Below are 22268 nucleotides of genomic sequence, written 5' to 3'. Positions count from 1 at the left end.
ACGGCGATGAGCGGCAACAATCGACGGCTAAAACTCGGGCACAGAAGGTCTACGAGAAGATGCTGACAAAATATGGCTGCTGTGTGATGGACGACGAAACGTATATAAAAGCCGATTTTAAGCAAATTCCGGGGTTGGAGTTTTTCACTGGCAAGAGCAAGTTCTATGTGGACGACAAATTTAAGAAGAAGAAAGTGTCGAAGTTCGCCTCCAAATATCTCATTTGGCAGGCCATCTGCTCTTGCGGACTGAGGAGTGAACCTTTCGTGACAAAGGTCACAGTAAATGGCGAGATCTACAAATCTGAGTGCCTCGAGAAGCGCCTTTTACCGTTCTTGCAGCAGCACGACGAAGCTTCGCTATTTTGGCCACATTTGGCATCATGCCACTATTCTAAAAGTGTCCTGGAGTGGTATGAGGCCAATTCTGTCCATTTTGTTCCAAAGGACATGAGTCCGCCAAACTGTCCGGAGCTGCGCCCGGTGGAGCAGTACTGGGCAATGATGAAGCGGGAACTTCGGAAGAGCAAGAAGACAGTCAAAGACGAGAAGGACATGTTAAGAAAATGGAAAAAACTGAGACACTGGTACCGGATGACACTGTAAAGACTTTGATGGAGGGCATCAAGCGAAAATGCGTTCAATTTTACACTCAAGGCTCCATCGATTAACTTTTCTTTTGATTTTTGAAGTAAATATATGTATAAAACTACCCTAAATTTTTGGTTTGATTTTAAACATTATAAGAAAATTGGCATGACATTTTCGGTGTCGCAATAATTTCGTGTTCGCCCTTTAATTCAGTTTTCCATTTTGTACAAGTAAATTAGCGAGGATTACAATAAGAGTTTATGTATTGGACAGAGAGTTGATCTGACTACATTTTTGCCATCCTAATAGTTTGAACCATTTCTTTTTCACAGTATTGGTTTGTATAGGACTTATTTATTTATATTTCCTGAACGAGAATTCCGACCGTACCGTAAACCGGAGTGACTTTGATCATCGGGGTGACATTGATCACTCGAAACTTTTCTCATAGATCGCTTATTAAACCTGAATAGTCTACCGAATTATTTTAATTTGAAATGATTTTTTCTCTAATCTTATAAAATACTGATTTGTTATACTTTTTGAATATTTTGTTCGGTTTTGGGTACAAAAACTACAAAAAACCGAAATTTGACTTTACCTTATTTTTACGAAGCTTCGTAAAGTGTTTATTTCTTATAAAACAAATAATTCTCAGATTTGAGCAAGTAATAAATAACAAGCGAGTTTTTATTTTCCTTTAGAGTGGGATGTGCCAAATTTATTTTTTAGAGCTTGCTTATTTTAAATACAATTTTTTGTAAAACTAGTTGGCAATTTTTTCAAATTATTTCAAGCTAAAATTCGCAATATTTTTTATTGTTCAATAGTCCAACGTGTTGAAGTGGATGAAACTTTTAGTACATTGATAAAGCACTGAAATAAAACAATTTTAGCAGTTTTAAAGGTTTTCAGAATATTTTATTCTAGTTGTACACAAATTATACGAATTACGTTACTCGAATTTTACATCTATCTATTTAACAATGAGTCTCTTTCCAGAATTAGTTTAAACAAACATTTGAATGAAAAACATTGACATCAATAACTTAATGTGGGTGAACATGCAGGTTATCAAAGCCACCCCGGAATACGAAACCAGACTTCAATTTGAAATCATTTCTGGAAAATAGCTGGAAGCGGAGAATTTTAGGTAAAACCATCCAATCTTGTTCTCCATACATATATGGTTTAAAAATATTAAACTTGAAAAAAATGTTTTGCTTCTAAAAATATGTAATGATTCTTTATTTTAATGCAAATGAAAACTTTGAAATATCTACTTGTCTCATTCATGAACCGCATTCTCCCTCTGTCGCTCTCTCTTCAAGGGGCTTGAAAGCACATGTCACCTTCCCTCACTTTACTATATTCAATAGCGCGTTAAAATACTGGACCAGCAAATACTATCCTGTACAAAAAAATTTCGGGAATTTGTGACCAAAAAGTAAACTTTGAATTTCAAAGCAAATTGAACGTTCCAGGTTCAGTTTATTTTGTTTATTTGATTCGCTTGTTTTATTCATTCAATTCATTTATTATTTATTTTGTTCACTCCATTCATTTTATTCATTTGATCCGGGTGATAAATGGCCCAACGAATTTGCAATTTAATGGCTCACATGACGCTTCAAGTTAATTACTCGTGAACAAAGAAATGAAGTTGGAAAAACTCAATCTACCCACGAAGTAATACTTTGATCCAGGTCCGAAAGGAAAAGGCTGGAAGAAGTGTTAGGAGTGTTTTTCGTAATTGGTGGGTTGGTAAGTATTAAGCAATCCATTAGACGTTTGTTTGACAATTCAGCGGTGGGTTTTGTCAACAAGTCTACTCCTGCGAACAGAAAAACTCGTCCGACAAAAAACTTTCGTTAGTCCGATTCGCTTGATGTTGGATCGAATCAACGATAATGTCGGACGTCGCACTCCTCAGAGTATCGTCAGAATAAGTAAACAAGAAATAATCAGCTGTTCAGAAACGTCTCATGGATTACCTAATTGCCACACTTTTCAACTTGCGTAACTTTTACCCAGTTTCTTCTTAGTGTGTATTGTTTACATCCGCTTCAGATGTGTAGATGTCAATGTGATTTCGGTCGAGATGGAAGAAATTCAGCAAGCCGTTCGCGAAAGAATTTTGTTCACCCACATGCAAAATCCTGGATTGTCGCATCGCGCCTTTGGAAAACTGATGGCTATACACCATTGGACCATCTCAAAGGTCCTTCCAATGTTTCAGGAACAAATGGTAGTGGACTACAAGCTCGTTTCAAGTGGAATCCCAACAATTCGACACGGGACTTGACCGAAAAACTTCATGTATCGCAAAGTTTCGTCTAGAGGGCCAAGAAACCATCCGAATTGAAAACCTCCTCTGGACAGGCTTTGACCCGGAGATTTTCACTGGTGGTGGATTTTGAGTGGGAACTAGACAAAAAATGGAATCAAAGTGATTGCTCGTGATTTTGGAGTACTTTCATTAGCTATTGAGCGTATGTACTTTTCCGTTTCTTCTATAAGTCGTCATGGATTTTAACACAGGTTGATTAGAAAATTCCCAAAATTATCTCCCAACCATCGTAGAGCGTTATGTTTTTGCCAAGTAGCATTTTACTCAATCTTATTCTAAAATTTAACCGATGTATGTAATGTTAAAATAAGTCTAATTACTGAGATACTATAAAATTTTGGTTTCATTCCGATCACAATAGCCGATTTAGCAATCAATCTAAAGCGTCGATTAAGTCATTAGGTACGAAACACACACATACACACAGTCGAAGGGTATATGTCAGTCAACCCTCCGAGTCTTGATTGGATAGACGAATTTGGAAAGGTCGCGTAGCAATGGACGGGAAAACCAGGCCAGAGGCTGAATGCTTGCAGCGGCTACACTTCATAACTGAGAACGATATAGTGAGCTGAGGGCAATAGAAAAGCTTTACGATACTAATGATACGCGAAAGTTTTATAAAACGATCAACAACATTGGAAGGAAAAGTACCCCGACGACCGGGACGGGAATCTGTTGACAGAGATGAGACTGGTTACCAGATGGAAGGAGCGTTCTGATGTGCTATTGAACGGACAAACGAGAAGGACTGATGGACAAGCTGTGGGTCAACCCACGCTAGACGAAATGCAATAAGCTATTCGACAGCTGAGTAACGGTAAGAACGTTGGGAAGGGCGGAATCCCGGCCTAACTTGTCAAAATCGTAAGTTGGATGGTTCAAAATAATCGGAGAGACATGCGATTCGTTTGTGATGTTAGATGCATTAAAGCATGGCGATGTACTCTTTAATTTATTGTTCAGCATAGCACTCGAAGGTGCGATACGAGGATCTGATGAGCATAGGAACGCAGCCACCATCATAACATCTCACATGCTTCTTGTCGTCGCATACGACATCAACATCTTCAGTGTTGATCGTAGAGCAGTGGAAGAAGCATTTTTGTCTTTTAAAAGAGAGGCTGAGAGAATCGAACTGACTATAAACTCTGACAAGACAAAGTAGCTGGAAGAGAACGAGATAGTCTGAAGCGTGTTGGTTCCGATGTGGAAGTCGATGGGGTACAATACGAATTGTCGATTAATTTATTTTTTTTGGATCACCAGTACATGGGATAACGATGTTAAGCACGAGGTAAAAAAGCATCCTGTGGCTTCTTATGCTTTTCGTCGTCAGCTAAAGTTCCGTAATGTACATACGCGCACAAGACTAGCTTTATAAAAATCGCTAATACTCCCTGTTACTCTGTACGTCCATAAGGCATGGGAATTGAGGGAAGCAGGTTATCGAGGGCTCGGTGAGTTTGAGAGAAGAATTTTGGGTTCAATACTCGGCAGGCTTTGGTGGATCCAGGGGAAGGGTTCTGGGGTATCCGGACCCCCTCCGAAATTATTTTACTTGATGAGAAATTTTAAATGAGTTTCAATTTTATATTAGTTTTTAACTCAAAATCATTCCAAATCAAATTTGACCAACAAAACAGATATTAATTAAATCAGATTATTACGTATTACGAATTGTACAATGGTCATTTTAAAATCGAAGTTTTGGACCCCTGCCAAAAGTTTTTTCGTGATCCATCCCTGTCGGCGGGATAGTGTAAAATGGAGACGGATGAACCACGAGCTGTACCAAGTATACAAACATGTGCAGTAGACTGCCCAGAAAAATAATGAATTTTTGAAAACTCAATCGGCCCACCCCTGAGTCGATTCCTAGTCCCACCAGGAGTACTTGCTCCAAATTTGAAGCAAATCGGACAAGTCTAACTACCGGACCAACGTGCTAGAAGTTTGTATGGGATTTTTCGACAATTTACATGGAGAAAACCCTCTTGCTCACATTTTCGCCGCTAGGCGGCACTGTATACATCAGATTATCACCAAAAGTGAAACTTAAGAAGATAATTTATCAACAACTTTGTTGAAGAATGCAAAGCGATCCGACTCCAATAGGAAAAGTTATTAAACTTTTAACGAAGTGATGTTTGAGTCAGTTTTGCATGGGGCCTAGCAGTGCATGATAGTGTATCAGTACTAGGTTCTAACAAACTAAACATTTTTGTGGATTAATGGTTAGATTTAGCTGAATAGTATGTTCGGAAGAATTGCAGTACATACTACGAGTTATGTTTTGGTTAGAAAATTTTAGTTCAATCTGTGACCGCATAGATGGCGCCAACACTAACTTTTCAACGGAGAGAGATAGAATATCGAGATGTTTGGAAGAATTACTGCAATATTCTTGTTCTACAACTCTGTAGAAGAAACCTAATTTCTATCTCTCTTCGTTGAAAAGTTAGTGTTGGCGCCATCTATGCGGTCAGATCTGGAACTACAATTTTCTAACCAAAACATAACTCGTATTATGTACTACAATTCTTCCGAACATACTATTCAGCTAAATCTAACCATTATTCCATAAAAATGTTTAGTTTGTTAGAACCTAGTACTGATACACTACCATGCACTGCTAGGCCCCATGCAAAACTGACTCAGACATCACTTCGTTAAAAGTTTAATAACTTTTCCAATTGGAGTCGGATCGCTTTGCAGTCTTCAACAATGTTGTAGATAATAAAATTATCTTCTTAAGTTTCACTTTTGGTGATATTCTGATGTATACAATGCCACCTAGCGGCGAAAATGTGAGCAAGTGGGTTTTCTCCATGTAAATTGTGGAAAAATCCCATACAAACTTCAAGCACGTTGGTCCGGTAGCTAGACTTGTCCGATTTGGCTCAAATTTGGAGCAGACACTCCTGGTTGGACTAGGAATCGACTCAGGGGTGGGCCGATGGGGGTCATTTTTTTCTGTCACTCTAATGTGCAGCGCCCATAGTTTTCAGCCAGAGTCATCCCTGGAAAATTTCACCAAGTGATGTACCATGGAAGCCAAATTTTATGGGTTACATCACTAGCTATATCCCTAAGCTAGGATTATATTTTGAGGCACTCGCTCTTTCCAGCTAAGAACCTGGAAGAGGTCGTCGGCTTCGGAGCAGACCCCGGACTCGCTGGTCGTGTGCAATTGTGGAACATGCGCATGCGGCTAGCGTTCAAGGAGACTAGAACCTGGCGGCCCAACCTCGAGTAACCTGGAAATCTAAAATAGGTTCGTTAATACGGATTGTTCGGTCACGATGATGATTCTTTATAAGATACAGATAAAAAACAAAAGACGAATCAAATGTATTACCTCTCCTCTACGATCACTGTATTTATGACTAGCTAAACTAGTTCAGAGCTACTGCCAGCCAGAAACCCTTAACTCATCTACACCTGCTCCATGCCTGACTCACCAAACCGAACGACCGTTGAGTCCACCTGGCAAAGCTGCGCCAGTTTCATGTATGCATTTTCCACTTAATCTTAATCAACCCAACTAAGCTATAGATTAGCGAAATAAACTCACCGCGTTGTATTATTAATGATCGTAAATGCATACTGTAGCTGCAAATTGTCCTACTGCCACATGCCGGCCGTCACTTCCAAGTTAGGGTGCGGGGCAGCATCTGGGCACGTGGATAATGTATATCGATCGGCGAGAGCCAATTCTGCACCAGCTAACGGCGGCTGACTGTTTGCATACGTATGTACATCTACCTACCTACGACGCGATGGTAATTGAACAACTACAAAAACTCGTTGTCCTTGTCGCGCCGATGTCGTTTTGTTTTCATTCTATCTGGCGATCCGGCCGGCGTCGAAAAGATCATCTGTAGCTCACGCACTGCGCGGCGGGTTCAAGATCTACACATCCGTCACTATACCATTATTGCAATACCGGGAAGGTTCCACTCTAATGGCTACGGCATTTTTTTCTTCTCCCGACCGCCTGCGAGGCATGCAATGTCCCCAACTCTACCGTAAGGCTAACTTTTTATTGCACCTTTTTTTCTGCTGCCCAGACCCCGGCCCGGGAGCCGAGCGATCTCGATGTAAATTATATCATTTCTTGTTGTTATTACTCTTGTCCTGTCTTGTCTTCCCTCTCGGCCAGGTGAACATTAGTATGCAAATTGAACTCCAGCCGTGCCTGCGCCTCCGATGCCTGGATGTGGTACCGGTTTTTCGGGCCGCTCGTTCCGGAACCAGTTTTCTTATCATCGAACAAGCGTTTATTATGCGAAGCGATTCTGGTTCGGAATGCTTCATCTCAAGTCTTCGCCTCGAATTTATTCCAGCGAGGCACTGGCCAGGCAAAAAATCAGTCAAATCGGTTGTATCAACTTTTGACCCCCGATAGTGATCGGCATTATAAAAAGCTAGTAAACAATAATAAATAATGAAATGGAATGATGAACCAGGGGCGCTCGTACACAGATCGACTTTGCATTGTCGCGGATGCGCTTGAATGAGTTTCCATAGTAGGAGTACACTTTCGGTTGTTAGCTGTGGGCGGCGGGACAGGAGTATGCCGTGCCTCGCAACATATGGTTCAACGAATTTCTATTCGTTTGAATTCCGACTGATACCGACTTTCCCTGCATGGTTGTTGAATGTCGGTATGCTTTTTCTCCAACATGCATTCGAAATTCCATTTTGAACATGCGCTTATCGTTCAAAATTAACACTTTTGATTGAAATTTTCTCGAATCTGTTATCACTTGCAGACCCGCTGAGTATTGTGTACGGAATCGTTCAAAACCAAAGCTCGTGCCTTCAATGATGTCAATCCTTCTTCGTCTCATTAGCAACCACATGTTGCTAAGCTAATCGATTTGTAATACAGACGCACTTGACAGCGAACCAGTTCAATCGCTCAAAATCCTTTCACCTCATTGCTCCAATTGTCGATTACATTACTTTTTGTCATATTGCATATGTAAAATGTGGATCAAACTGAAGCGTACGCATTCGCAACCACTTCCCACGCACTTTATGTAATCGCCCAAACGAAGGTCCAGTAAAGCTCCATTCGAAAAAAACATAAATTGAAGCACTGATACGATTCCGAATCACCCAATTTTAAACCGATTCGCGTATCGAAGTCCATTTACACGCCAGGCATTTTTGGTTGCCGGTTCACTTGCCGCTACTCCCGCTAGCGCAATCGCGCCCATAAACACCAGCTCATGGAATCCGCACCCTGTTTTCTTTGACTCCTCGCCCAACCTCGATTATCCACCCGCCTCGGTGGCGGGCCAAAAACTCCACGAAAGCCGCCTGCTGTGTTTTGTGAGAGTGTATACCGCGTGTGCGTATGAGTGAAACGAAATTCCATTTAATTAATTGGCTTTTGATTAACAAGTTTATTAGCTCAGCGACCCGCGTCTCGTTGTGAGCTCTACCATCTTCCATCATCGGGTTGGGCGGGGTAGCCGCCTCATCGCCGCCGCATAACATTTAACAGCCCCGCCACTACTGTGCGGCGGCTTTACCTCGGCATATCGGCACGCTGGTCATGTCCAAGTACACTTTCGCTCATTTTCCGCCCTCTTGGATCGGACAATCGGCGCTTAGGGCACTGCTTTTCCATAGGTTACAATGGATGGCCTTGCCTGTACAGTTTCAGACATTTTTCATGGAATTACTTTTTTTTTATATTTTTTGCATGATGATGTTATTTGACTACACTCGTTACATACATACATGCACGTCGTAGTTGAAATACGTAGGGTAGACACTCCCTCAGTATGGTGTGCGTCTTGCTGTTATTTTGTTGTCTTTTGGTACGGTAAGCGTCTTGAAACAAAATCAAATATAATTTTCAATAATTATTATTTGAAAATCTCGTTAAATTACCAGAAACCCTAGTTACATTTTTTAGCTTCCTGAACTGTACTAATTAGCTAAACAAAATTGAGCTTTGTTATTTTTCATCGATTGATTTCTAGAACCCTTTATAACTTTTTCAAACATAAATAATTGATTAAAAATTTGTACTATCTACGAAAATATCTGCGAGAATATTTCTACAGCATGGGGCAATATGAGCACCACGAAGAAATATTTTATTTTATGCATGTAATTCCGAAAAGTTGTTTTTATCTGAAGCTACACAGTTTGAAAGAAACCGGTAAATTACCTTTGAGTCAGATGTAATATAAAGCATCATTCGTTCGGTGACTCTCGGACCGATAAGTCGATATTCCGTGCAGTGTAATACTATGAAGAATAGAGCTAATCCGGTTATTTTACGCGTTCTCCGCCTTGTCGAGGTTCCGGATTTTTTTTCTTCTTTGATGTGTGTGCGTGTTTACCGTTATTCGACCAACAGAGCAGTGCACTGCAGTGGAGCAACAGTGTTTCTTTTCTTATAAGTCGCCTACATACCGTTGTACAAGTTAAACTATGTTCACATTACAGAGTTAAAACACGTTACAATCGCTGACCCAAACACGAAAACCGAAGCAAAATGCAAGAGGAAAGGGAGATATTTGTGCCGACTTACCGCCCAGTAGACGTGGCTTCATCGATCTCCATTCCCGGACACAGGGATACCCCCGTTTGGCCAGAACACACAACTGCAGCGTCCTCATTCCGGGACTCTTTCGCCTTGTACAATTATCCGTCTCGTGCAGCTTGTTCTACCGTGTGAGCTCCTACACGCACGCGCAAATGAACAGCGCGACGGCACCACACTGGGAGCAGATGATCCTTCTAGGAATCCTTTACGGGAAGACCACAACCATAAATTCTGGGATCAGTTTAGAATTATTTTGCACCGCTTTTAGCTGACGGAAAAGTACTTGTGCGACCGAGAATGCGCACCGAACTTTACATTACGTACGCGAACTTTTTGGATCGAGACACCCCCTATGGAGGAGTGCTTTTGGGGACCAAAAAGTGCTATTCTTTTTACAGAATTAAGTTGAAACCAAACGCAAAGACCTTTGCATAGCTTCAAGCAAAGGCCTTTGCCATCCCTCCAACACCGACGGCTACAAGACATCTTAGAATCCCTACCTGCACCGCGACTAATTTTAGGATACTTTAACTCCCACGGTACAGCATGTGGTTACCTGAAATGAAATGAGCAGCTTTTTGGCTCGCTTGATTCTCGACTGCGTGAATCAAGCTCAGATTAAGCCAGTACCCGGCGCGAACATACAAAAACGTTCTTCTAATCCGTGGTGGGACAAAGAGTGCTCAGACGTGTACGCCGAGAAGACCGCCACATATAAGACCTTCCGGGACGACGGGTTACCCGCTAGCGACACTACCGACGTTAGAAACGCGAATGAAGATTTTGATGAAAGCCAAGAAACGTAGTTACTGGTGCCGGTTCATTGACAGACCAAAGAGAGAAATATCGATGAGCACTCTTTGGGGCACGGCTTGGCGTTTGCAAAACCGAAACAGTACTAACGAGTATATTCGCGGAATATTCAAACCGTTGGATATTCGATTTCGCCAAGAAGGTTTGTACGGATACCGCCCCGGCACAGAAGATTTACCGCGCCGCGTCTCCTCACGATAGCGCGAACGAAACACCTTTTTCGATGGTGGAGTTCTCACTTGCTCTCTTGTCGTGTAACAATAAAGCTCCGGGGCCAGACAGAATCAAATTCAACTTGTTGAAGAATCTGCCAGACTCTGCCAAGAGACGCTTGTTGAGCTTATTTAATAAGTTTCTTGAGGCTAACATTGTCCCACTCGATTGGAGACAAGTGAAGGTCATCGCCATCCAAAAACCAGGAAAACTAGCCTCCGACCACAATTCGTATAGTCCGATCGCAATGCTATCCTGTATCCGAAAGTTGTTCGAGAAAATGATCCTATTCCGCCTCGACAATTGGGTCGATGCCAATGGCTTACTGTCAGATACACAATTTGGCTTTCGCAAAGGCAAAGGGACGAACGATTGTCTTGCGTTGCTCTCAACCGAAATTCAAATGGCCTATGCAAGTAAAGAGCAGATGGCATCAGTGCTCCTAGATATTCAGGGGGCTTTCGATTCAGTTTCGATCAACATTCTTTCAGAGAAGCTGCACCAGCATGCTCTTTCAGCGACTTTAAACAGCTTTTTACTAAACTTGTTGTCGGAAAAGTACGTGCATTTTTGCAGTGTGACTTATCGACATCACGATTTAGCTATATGGGACATTGATGAATGTCTTGACAATTCCTGCACGTTGAGGCAACTTGCAGACGACTGGTGGTTTCTGTTACAAGACCCAAAGCTGTCGATCTCAAGGATCATTACAGGAAACCTTGGACAATTTGTTTCTAGAAAGCGTGAACCAGCACAACTACAGCTTCTATTAATAGGTCAAACTATCGCTCAGGTCTTCACAGTAAAATATCTAGGATCTGGTTCGACTAGAAAGCTACTTGGGGATGCCACATTAGGTATTTGAAACAGAAATGCCAACAAAGGATCAACTTTCTTCGAACAATAACCGGAACATGGTGGTGTGCCCACCCAGGAGACCTATTAAGGTGGATGTGCGCATAATAAAATTTTAGAAGTACATGCTGGGGAAAAAAAGAGCATACTTTACGCATAGCCCCACATAACGATGCAACTTTTCTCTCTATAGATGTTATATGCTCAATCCAGAAGAGTGTGGGGTCTAAGTGAAGTCCTAAATATTTGAAGCAGTTAGTTTCCTGAATTACAGACTGTCCCATTCTTGGGTCTGGATGCACGCCTATAGCTCTTCTAGATGAACGAAACAGCATATATTTAGTTTTTGATAGGTTCAAGGAAAGAAGGTTTTCGTTGAAATACGTCGTTAGTGTTTTTAAATCCGATTCAATGTCGCGTACAATATCCAGGCAGTTGTTGTTCGGGTAGAACAACGCTGTGTCATCCGCGAAAAGACGAGGAGTCCCTTTTAACCCGAGTCTACCTAGGTCATTGATATACAATAAAAATAACAGTGGCCCAATATTACTGCCTTGGGGCACTCCTATTTCTATTGGTCTATAAGAGCTACACGAGTCTCCAATAGATACGAATTGGTTCCTATGCGACAGATAGCTACGAATAATATGATTTGCTAATCCCCTGATACCATAGCATTCTAACTTCTTAAGCAGGATTGAGTGATCCAGAGTATCGAATGCTTTTTTTAGATCCAGAAAAAGTGGCACCAACAATTCTTTTGCTATCAATTTGACTAATGATGGAGTCAATTAGTTCGGTCATTGCAATTAAAGTGCTGCAGCCCTGTCTGAACCCATACTGGTAGTTGTAAATTATGTTGTGTTTGTTCAAAAACTCGAGTAGTCGAGTGATGAGCAATTTCTCAAGAATTTTATTGAAAACGCACAATGTTGAAATTGGTCTATAGTTGGTAGGTTGGTTTGGATCACCAGCTTTGAAAATTGGAATGACTCGGGCTATTTTTAAACAGTCTGGGTACCTGCCGGTTTGAATTATTAAATTAATAGCTTTGGTTAGGATATTTGCAAAAGTGGTACAGTTGCTCTTAAGAACACTATCGGGGATCTTATCAGGACCACAACTGTTATTTTTTTCGAGGTCTTTAATCAAAAGGATCCCTTCGTTTATGGTTGCAGGACGCAAGAAGATTGTTTCATGGACGTGTTGTATATTTGTAATAGGATTTGAGTTGGGACTCGTGGGAATATTGTCAGACAAATTTTTGCCAATACTAGAGAAATATTCGTTGAAAACATTACATACTTCTTTAGTCTCAGTGACTCTGATATCATTGCAAATTAGGCTGATGGGAACATCCGACTTTGAACGACCAAAAATGGTATTAATATTTTTCCAAAGTTTTGAATGAGTTGTGTTGGAAAGAAGGTTTTCAAAGTAGGCCTTTTTGCACCGCTTTTTCATTACATTAACTTTTTTAGTTATGTGTTGCAGAAGAGCTTTGAGGTTTTCATCATTGGGGTTATTTTTTACTCGTTTCAGATAATTACTTTTGATTTTAATCAGTGTCCACAAATCGAAATTGATCCAGGGGCAAAAAACGCATTTACATTTAAAAGTTTTGGAGACCGTTCTAGTGTTTTCCGCAAGTAAAGAATTGTAGGTTGTGATGATATTTGTAAGACATACATCTACATCATCAATCAACTCGATGTTTTCTATGAAATTTTGGAAGTCGTTATTGAGTTTTTCATGATTGATTATTGATTTAGTCAAATTAACAGGTTCTCTTTTTACTGCAAGTTTATATGGAGATATAATTTGAACGTGATCACTAACTATGGTGTAAACCGTGTCGTTTCGTGTCGCTTTACATTGCGTACGCGAACTTTACTTGTCAGATCGGTACCAGACTGGAAATCCGACCTTTGCACTGCGTACGTGTCTCCATCCATGTTTATGATTATCGAGTTGATGTGTCATAGTTCGGGGAAAAATGAGGGACTGTAGAAGTTTTGTGAGTATGCTAGTCCTTCTGTTACTGACTCCTCGCCTGTATGTTTCCTTGGGCTGTCGAAAAGATGGGACAGCTGCGAAGCGAGTAACCTTTCCGACTGCAACGGTAACAAAACAACACTGCTTAGGACTTCGATCAGTCCATAAATCGATGTCCGTCTTCATCACAGTTCCAGCATGATAGCGTTGAACGCCTTAGTTCACTGTGTGGTTCTTGAACGTCTGCTGGGGTTGCTGCTGTGACCGCGGTTGATTCTGCGACAGCGGTTGTGTTCGATGTTCCGCGTCGCTTCTGCGTCGACTGGTGGTACTAGAATCCTTGTGAATTTAAGGGTCGACGTTGCTCTCTCCTTTCAAACCGCCCTTTCAATGCGTTCACCTGTTGACAAAGGTTTTCCAGCTGTTGTGCCTAATCCTGATCTTCCTGATCGGCATGTGCTGAATCTATTGAATGGCTGTCTGATTGGACTTCTTGTGCTTTATGTTGCCCTAACGCGTGTACTGTACTCTACCAAACCTCTGTGGAGTAACTGCGCCCGAGTATGTCCATTGCGAGGTATCGGGGGTCGCAAAGTTTGGCTGCAGTAGAATAATGTGCGGGAAAGTTACACATCGCTGCCGGTTCAGTAATAACCTTGTTTCGTCAAACCCGTTACAAACCTCAGCCAATTCCAGTAATGTTCGTGGTCTGGCGGCCGCTATTGTCGCCGCGTATTCCCATTCACGATGAAGAATTTGTCATCTTCCGCCATCGGTAGACAAACGACGATGGACTAACGAAACGGAAGAGCGCTGAAATGTCACGATAAAATTTTGCGAACGATTCGTTTGTTCCTTGGAGCCGGAAATTTGATTCGATGCGTGAAATCTGCGGGAGCTACCAGGTAAGACTTCCCGTCGGTCTCCTTGAAATGCCTCCACGACAGCAATGATCTCTGTGCAAAAGCTCGTCTATACTAATCCAGTGTGTCTTCTAATAACCGGTGCTTGATAGATCTAAGCAAAATTTCCTCCACCTCTTTAGAATAAGCGAAACATTCCACGCGGTCCAGGAACGTATTGAGTGACGTCGTGTCCTTTTCGCCGCGGAATTTGAACGGCCAGTTGTAGATCGCTTTTCGATTGCTCGGTCCATCCTGTTGGTTTCGTTCACGTCTCAGAAGCAGAGCTGCAAATTTTCAACCGGTTGTTTTGAGCTTGAAGGACGAACAAATCTCAAATCATGCCCTACTATGTTCATTTTGCTGTTGTTCAGTTGCATCATTCATTCAAACACCCGAGCTGCTCAATCATTTTCCATTTATTTTCAATTTCATTGACCTTGTGAATATCACTCTACTGGGCTCATTCGTTTTCGAGCGCTCGATCGAGATACAAGTGTTTTGTTTCCAGTCCGTGCGACAAAGAATAGTGCTAATCCGCGTTCATTGTTATCTTGTGCATTCTCTGCCTCTTCCAGGTTTTGGACTTTTATCTTCTCTTATGCGTGTGTTAATGGTTAATCCGCATTCCTCAGCCTTTTGTTCGCAAAGTGAGGATTGAACAATTGCTTTTCCCCGTCTGCGCGGGTGCTGACCCCGGATGGCCAAATCGAGATCGAGTCGACTCCTAAGGCTCTCCCCCGACCCCGACCCAATCCAGAGCTCTCGGCCAGTCCCTTTGTGGTCTTCTTTCCCAAAACAAAATCGCTGAATCTATTACAGATTTCGAAAGACCTGACGGAACGATTCCCGGCTGTGACCGAAATAAAAAAGGTCCGCTCAGACAGGCTCAGGGGCGTGTTGACTAACTCAACGCAGGCAAACGATATTGCTTGCTGCGAGCGCTTTACGAAGGACTATTATTATTATTTATTATTATTTTTTATTCTTATTTTTCATCTGATCTATGTTGGTCTACATGAAATGTAGTTGAATGGGAAAAGCCCATTTCAGGATATACTTCAGAAGCAATCCTCAAATGGGCGTAAAAACCCATTATCTTTTCATATATGCACACCTGATTACAATGGATTCACACTACAATAAAATATAATAACATATTACACAGCATTACATAAACAAAAAAGACAAATATTACAAAAAAAAAAAATCTTAAAATCTAAGCCAACCTTCTTGTGTATATTCCAGCTGTAAAAGTACAGTCTGAAGGCATCGTCACCGATGAGAGTTTGACGTGCGAGAATCTGCTGCAGTACGGAGTTGGCCGTTTTAGAGACCGCTTACTTCAGTCAGTGAAAATACTTGAATGCAAGCGTTTGCACTCAGTAGTAGTTACGGGAGATGGTTCAAAAACGTACCCCCAATAAAACTCTTATCGGGTGATCTTCGCTGGTACCGCTTTGCCGAACTACATCGTCCTGCACAAGGCTCGTCTGCCTGTCCGTCTATTTGTACCGTGGGTCATGAATTACACAAAGTGTAAATAATTGGGTCACACAGCCACCCATTTTAACAATAAGGTCCACTGTGAAAAATGCGGGGAGAATCATCTAGATGATTCGTACAGTAAGAATGCCGAAAAGTGTCCTTACGGTGCAGAGAGTCTGCTTAATATCTCGGCATGTCCCGCGTACTAAACTGAAACGTTCCCTTGCGGGACGATGCAAACATTCTTTCGCAGAAATGTTAAAGAATGCTACGCCACCATCCTCAGCAAACATCTATACTCACTTGCCTCCTGACGAGGGCGAGGCTGGTAACCCACAAGAGGGAACATCTACTAGGGTGCCTAGAAGTTATAGGAAGAGGAGGAAAATTCCCTCTCCTAAAGTTCCTTGTAAAGGCCAGAAGGTGTCGCTTGACGGGGCTCCGAAAGTGACATCTCTTGAAAGTGTTGCAACCAAACAGAAGTAACTAGCTCCTTATCTCGGAGGATTAAAATCAGAGTAGAAGTTTCCAGCACTTCCGACTACATCGAAAACCCCAATTGTTTTTTTGTTTCAGTTCGAGAATAATCGCGGCACTGGAGTTATCAAACTCTCGGACATTGGGGACTGGATAATAAAAACTTTCAATACTACTGATCCTATTAAAAGTCGTATATTAACTTTTCTCCCTACAGTAAGAACATATTTGAAGCAGTTGACTGCTAAATGGCCCCTCCTTTCAGCGATTGTATCCTTCGTTGGCTAACTCATCGAACGAGGTCACGTATTTGATCACTGTTCTACAGTGGAATGGCAGAAGTATCATTCGGAAAACCGATTCCTTCGAAAGTTCAATAAATTGTTTGAGTTGCGAGGCATTTGCATTATGTGAAACTTGGTTAACTTCCGTTACAGATCTCAACTTCCCCAAATTCAAGATTGGATCGAGACACCCCCTATGGAGGAGTGCTTTTGGGGATAAAAAAGTACTATTCTTTTTACAGAATTAAGTTGAAACCAAACGCAAAGGCCTTTGCATAGCTTCATGCAAAGGCCTTTGCCATCCCCCCAACACCGCGGTTGGGCACCGACGGTTACAAGACATCTTAGAATCCCTACCTGCACCGCGACTAATTTTAGGATACTTTAACTCCCACGGTACAGCATGAGGTTGCCTGAAATGAAATGAGCAGCTTTTTGGCTCGCTTGATTCTCGACTGCGTGAATCAAGCTCAGATTAAGCCAGTACCCGGCGCGAACATACAAAAACGTTCTCCTAATCCGCGGTGTGACAAAGAGTGCTCAGACGTGTACGCCAAGAAGACCGCCACGTACAAGACCTTCCTAGCGACAATACGCGGCGTTAGAAACGCGAATGGAGATTTCGATGAAAGCCAAGAAACGTAGTTACTGGTGCCGGTTCATTGACAGACCAACGAGAGAAATATCGATGAGCACGCTTTGGGGCACGGCTCGGCGTTTGCAAAACCGAAACAGTACTAACGAGAGCGCGGAATATTCAAACCGTTGGATATTCGATTTCGATAAACAGGTTTGCTCGGATTCCGCCCCGGCACAGAAAATCTAATGCTCCGCGTCCCCTCACGATAACGATAACGCGAAGGAAACACTGTTTTCGACGGGGGGCTCTCACGCGCTTTCTTATCATGTAACAATACAGCTCCAGGGCCAGACAGATTCAAATTCAGCTTGTCTAGTCTAGTCTACACATACACAGCCAATACATGTAGGGATCCTGGAAAATTGCAAACGTTCGTCCACAATTTTTCTTGTCATTATTAATGTTTGTGGCAAATATTGAATATGACACAAGCATTAAAGCGGCCAGGCCAACTGTGCAGCGTACAAAATAAAGATGATACAAAATTATACGGCAATCAAATTATTCATTCAATGAATAATTTAATCAACGGATTATTTTGAACCTTGAATAAGGAAGAAACGTGGACAACCGTACACAACCGTTTCAATTTGATGGGGGTTTGATAAATCGTTGGGAGTGACTTTGCTAAGAAGGTTAATGTCACTCCTTTGGTCCTTGGTTCCTGGGATGGGACAGAAGTATTTAGCCCTGCCCTGGCTAATGAGCCAGGGTTATAGCGCCCTTACTCGCTCTCTGAAACAATAGAGAAAATTGGCGAAATCAGTTAATTAGTAGTAATATAATCAAAAACGCATAAAAATACAAACCAACAGACAACTCACCTTCGACAAAAATCCATACAGGACTTCTATATCCTAATAGGCAGTACAGGATCATGAAAACAGAAACCTTCCGCGTTCGTTGAGCATCGACGGAAAACACAAATAACTGTTCCGTATATTTCACAATAGGCCAAACCGAAACTAAAAATCGACTGAGAAGTCATTGCTATTTCCACCTGGCTCAAAACAACAATAGTGATTCCTCAAACAAACACACAAACATGAAAAATAAAAACGACAAGAAACTATAACCAGTAACATTAGGAAAATCCTCCAGAACTTCCCAAAACCGCGGCGTATTACAGTCAAACTTTCGATTCCTTGCCACGAATAAGTGTGCATGGAATAGACGCGTATTTGGTAAATCATGAAATCACAGAGAACAGACGTCCATCTTCAGCATTCAACTTGTGTAAAATCACTAACGGTCTCGAAGGTAGTTTGGATATCTAAACCAGGTGCGCTACTGTCGTCATGTTTTTTTGTGGCTGAGTTCGACAGAATTGACAGCGGTTATTCCTCTACCCAGTCAAACTAGTCCGGAACCGATTCGGACTTCCAGCATGAATTCCAGCTCAAATGCGTCAACCGATAGAGTCGGAATCGGTTGTTTTCTTTGAGCTAGATTCCATGCAGAATCCATCCAGGATTTCGAACCGGTTGCGGAATCGATTTGACGGATAGTTGGGATAGGTTGGTGTGGCGGCGCTAGTGCTTTAGTATATTAAATCAAATGCTTACACACGTTTTTTAAATATTTTTGTTCGATCATGGATGTCTGTTCTCTGTGATGAAATTTTAATTGATTGTTTACAAAGACATACCTTTTTACTTCATACATACCGTCCAACGATTACGATAAGTAATCTCGTGATTAAATGACTAATCCTTGGTTCTTCATGATGGCAATAACATGTTGTGGCACACCATTGGCCTTACAATGCTGCAAAGGCTTCCTAAAATCGGTAGACAGTTGGCTTTCTTACCCATGATAATCCTTGAAACCAGCGGACACTTCAGAAGGTAACTTTTACTTGACTAAACTTTCTTAAATCCATCGTCTCACCGGTGCATTTTAACTTTTTAATGTGGGAAGTACACACTAAAACAAAAACCGGAAACAGCACCGACATTCAAAATTTTGATGGATTTTGAAGAAAAATATATAAGAAAGGCAAAAATTGACGGGAGTGAAAATTTCTCGTGTCCGAGGCGCAACGCGTGCTTTTTTCCCAGACAGATTCAAATTCAGCTTGTTGAAGAATCTGCCAGACACTGCCAAAAGACGCTTGTTGAACTAATATAACATGTTTCTTGAGAGTAACGTTTTCCCACACGATTGGAGACAAGTGAAGGTCATCGCCAACCAAAAACCAGGAAAACCAGCCTCAGATCACAATTCGTATTGACCGATTGCAATGTTGTCCTGTATCCGAAAGTTGTTCGAGCTGCACCAGCAAGGTCTTTCAGCGACATTAAACAACTTTTTACTAAACTTGTTGTCGGAAAAGCACATGCATTTTTTTCGTTGTGACTTATCGACATCACGACTTAGCTACATGGGACATTGATGAATGTCTTGACAATTCCTGCACGTTGAGGCAACTTGCAGACGACTGCGTGGTTTCTACTGCAAGACCCAAAGCTGTCGATCTACAAGGACCATTACAGAAGACCTCGGACAATTTGTTTCTAGGATGCGTGAACCAGCACAACTACAGCTTCTATTAATAGGTCAAACTATCGCTCAGGTCTTCACAGTAAAATATCTAGGGGTCTGGTTCGACTCGAAAGGTACTTGGGGATGCCACATTAGGTATCTGAAACAGAAATGCCAACAAAGGATCAACTTTCTTCGTACAATAACCGGAACAAGGTGGGGTGCCCACCCAGGAGACCTAATTAGGTTGTATCAAACAACGATACTGTCGATAATGGAATACGGATGCTTCTGTTTTCGCTCCGCCGCGAACATATATTTCATCAAATTCGAAAGAATTCAGTATCGTTGTTTGCGTATCGCCTTAGGGTGCATGCAGTCGACCCATACGATGAGTCTCGAAGCCCTGTCGGGCGTTCTACGCCCACAAGTGGTTCCAAACATTTTTATAATAAATTCCGAGAAGCAACTGCCCTAAGATGTTTTATACTGACGGATCAAACCTTGGAGGGTCCACTGGCTTCGGTATTTTCAATCAAAAGTTCACCGCCTCCTACAAACTTAGTGACCCTGCTTCAGTTTACACCGCAGAACTAGCTGCTATTCAGTATACCCTTGGAGTTATTGACACATTACCCGCAGACCATTACTTCATCGTTTCGGATAGCCTCAGTTCTATTGACACTATTTGCTCGATGAAACATGGAAAGCACTCCTCGTATTTTTTGGGGAAACTGCGGGAGCTACAAAGTGCTTTATCTGCCAAATCTTTCCAGATTACCTTGGTGTGGGTGCGCTAGAAGGTGACGTTTATGAAAGACCAATTTACTTCAACGAATTTTTCAGTATTACTTATCAGAGAACCCTTGAAAGTTGGCAAACTTTCTGCAGCAATGGTGAACTAGGAAGGTGACTCATTCGATAGTCCATAAGGTATCGACAAAACCTTGGTTCAAGGGTACGGATGTGGGTCGTGACCTCATTCGTGTGATGTCCCGACTCAAGGGCAAACCATTACACGCTGGATGCACATCTCTGACGTATTGGGCTCGTGGATAGTATCAGCGCTTGTGCCGACGGCTGTCACGACATCGAGCACATTGTCTGGGCATGCACCGAGTACAGTTCCATCAGGTCTCGGTTAATGGGCACCCTCCGGGTCCGAGGAAGACCACGTCCCGGTTCGAGATATACTGGCAAGCCGCGATCTCTTCTATATGTCCCTCGGTTATACACTTTCTTAAAGCCAATCAATATACAAATTTAACTGTCCGTTCTATTTCCTATCATTCTCAAAAGTGCCCGCTTCCGCCTGTACCACGATGGTTTGGTGCGACTCCAAGGCGACACAAAACCATCACTGTCGAATGAGCCAACAAACACGGGGTCTACAGCACGAACATCACACGCGCAACTCGAAGTGTTGCCGGCGATCCATGTCTGACCCGTACTACGAAATCGTCTCGAGAAACCTCTGCCGTCTTGAGGAGGTTCCGGTGTCCGAGTACATGATTCTTCCCGATGAAGGCCACACGAGTCTGTAATCTATGCCATTGATTATAATTTTCGCCCCCTGTCATCTTTGTCCACTCTCCCCTGACTCTTATACGCAGAAGTATCACCCCCCCCACCCCTTCCCTTTAGCTCTTCCTGTCTCTTCTAGTTTTAACTATTATATTACATAATCTCATTGAAAATGCCCAATTACTACATAAAAATAACTCTCATTAATCTCCCCAAATGCTTACAAAATTAAATCCCGCCCTCTAGTTATTCCTAATTTTAAGATAGTTATAAAAATTGTCCCCTTTAGTTAAAAATTATTTGCTTCATTATTATTGTCCCTGCTAAAAACGTCAAACCATTTTATCATAAAAACCTCCCTAATCTTGTGTATATGGATAAGATAGCGATAAAATAATCCCCTAGTTTTAAATAATTTAAAATATAAAACAAAACCAAATTGCCATTTTTAAACTAATGCAACTGTGTCTTGTCAAATAAACGAATTGAATAAAAAAAATTTCAACATCTCAAACAGTTTTCAATTTGATCACAATGCTGACAGAAAAAGTTTTCTGTTTGTTGTGTTAGGGCACATTCTCTGCTTTCAATTTTGATCATTTAACCATTAAAACGATCATACGTTTCATTTTGAGGCCAAATGATTTCAAAATGCATGAACGGTCGAGATCTGATGTCGAAGCAAAAAATCATGTCTTGAAAAAAAAATTTGATTGCTTGGTAATGATCAATAAAAGTCTAGAAATATAAAATTTTTCTAGTGGGTGGGCGCAGCGTAGTTGGTAAATCGATTGCCTTGTACGCAGCGCACCTGGGTTCAAGTCCCGACCCCGCAAATAGGGTTAGAAATTTTTCATAAGAGATTTTTCTAACCCGAAGAGACGAATGACCTTAAGGTTAAAACCTCTATAATCGAAATATAAAAAAAATCTTGAGCAAAAAATCCCCAACTTTGAAAATTAAATCCACGTTCCAATTTTTTTAAATATCTTTACAGCGGGGTTTTAGGAGCTCCAAACTTCGGGTAGTTTTCATTTTTATTCGGACTCCTAAACATTTTTTTTTCTATGAGGTTT

The sequence above is a fragment of the Topomyia yanbarensis genome, chromosome 3 (assembly GCF_030247195.1).
Source record: "Topomyia yanbarensis strain Yona2022 chromosome 3, ASM3024719v1, whole genome shotgun sequence".
Classification (NCBI taxonomy): domain Eukaryota; kingdom Metazoa; phylum Arthropoda; class Insecta; order Diptera; family Culicidae; genus Topomyia; species Topomyia yanbarensis.
Note: the sequence above shows the minus strand (reverse complement) of the source record.